Source organism: Triticum urartu, chromosome 4, assembly GCF_003073215.2.
Source record: "Triticum urartu cultivar G1812 chromosome 4, Tu2.1, whole genome shotgun sequence".
Classification (NCBI taxonomy): domain Eukaryota; kingdom Viridiplantae; phylum Streptophyta; class Magnoliopsida; order Poales; family Poaceae; genus Triticum; species Triticum urartu.
In genome coordinates, this window is record NC_053025.1 from 331902441 (window position 1) to 331903557 (window position 1117).

The following is a 1117-nucleotide window of genomic DNA, read 5'->3' on the forward strand; positions in this document are numbered from 1 at the left end:
GGGGGCCGGTCACGGGCCTGCCGGGCCTGGCGGCGGGGATGTGGTCCGGCGCCACGTGGCGCGACCCGGGTGGCTGAGGCGGGCGACGGCGGACGTTGTCCGGCCTGGCGCGGACACGTCCGTCGGCGCGGAAGGATTTTTTTTTAGACTAGGGTTTGGACGGGGAAGAAGATCCGAATTTGGAGGGGGCTATTTATAGGCATAAGTAGAGCTAGGAGAGTCCAAATGAGGTGCGGTTTTCGGCCACGCGATCGTGATCGAACGCTCTAGGACATGGAACAGAGTTTGGTGGGTTTTGGGCCAAAAGGAAGGGGTGTTGGGCTGCAACACACACGAGGCCTTTTCGGTCCCTCGGTTAACCGTTGGAGTATCAAACGAAGTCCAAATGGTATGAAACTTGACAGGCGGTCTACCGGTAGTAAACCAAGGCCGCTTGGCAAGTCTCAGTCCAATCCGGAAATGTTTAATGCCCACACACGAAAGAAAACTAGAAATGGCCACCGGAGGAGAACGAAGCGCCGGAATGCAAAACGGACAACGGGGAAAAATGCTCGGATGCATGAGATGAACAAGTATGCAAATGCAATGCACATGATGACCTGATATGAGATGCATGAAAACGAAAACAACACACGGAGACAAAACCCGAACCCGAGGAAATAAATATAACTTAACGCCGGAAACGGCAAGAGTTGGAGTACAAATTGGGAAAATCGTATCTGGGGCGTTACAACACTCCACCACTACGAAAAGATCTCGTCCCGAGATCTAGGACTGAAAGAACTCCGGGTACTCAGAACGGAGGTGATCCTCGCGTTCCCAGGTAGCTTCACGGTCGGAATGGTGTGACCACTTGACTTTGAGAAATTTGATTGACTTGTTGCGAGTCTTGCGTTTAGTCTCTTCAAGAATAGCAACTGGGTGCTCACGATAAGAGAGATCTTCTTGGAGCTCAATGTCCTCGAAGTTGACGGTGCGGTCAGGAGTCTTGAAGCACTTTCGAAGCTGAGAGACATGAAACACATCATGAACATTTGCAAAGTTTGAAGGAAGCTCGAGTTGATAGGCGAGGTCGCCTCTCTTGCTGACAATCTTGAAAGGTCCCACGTATCTAGGG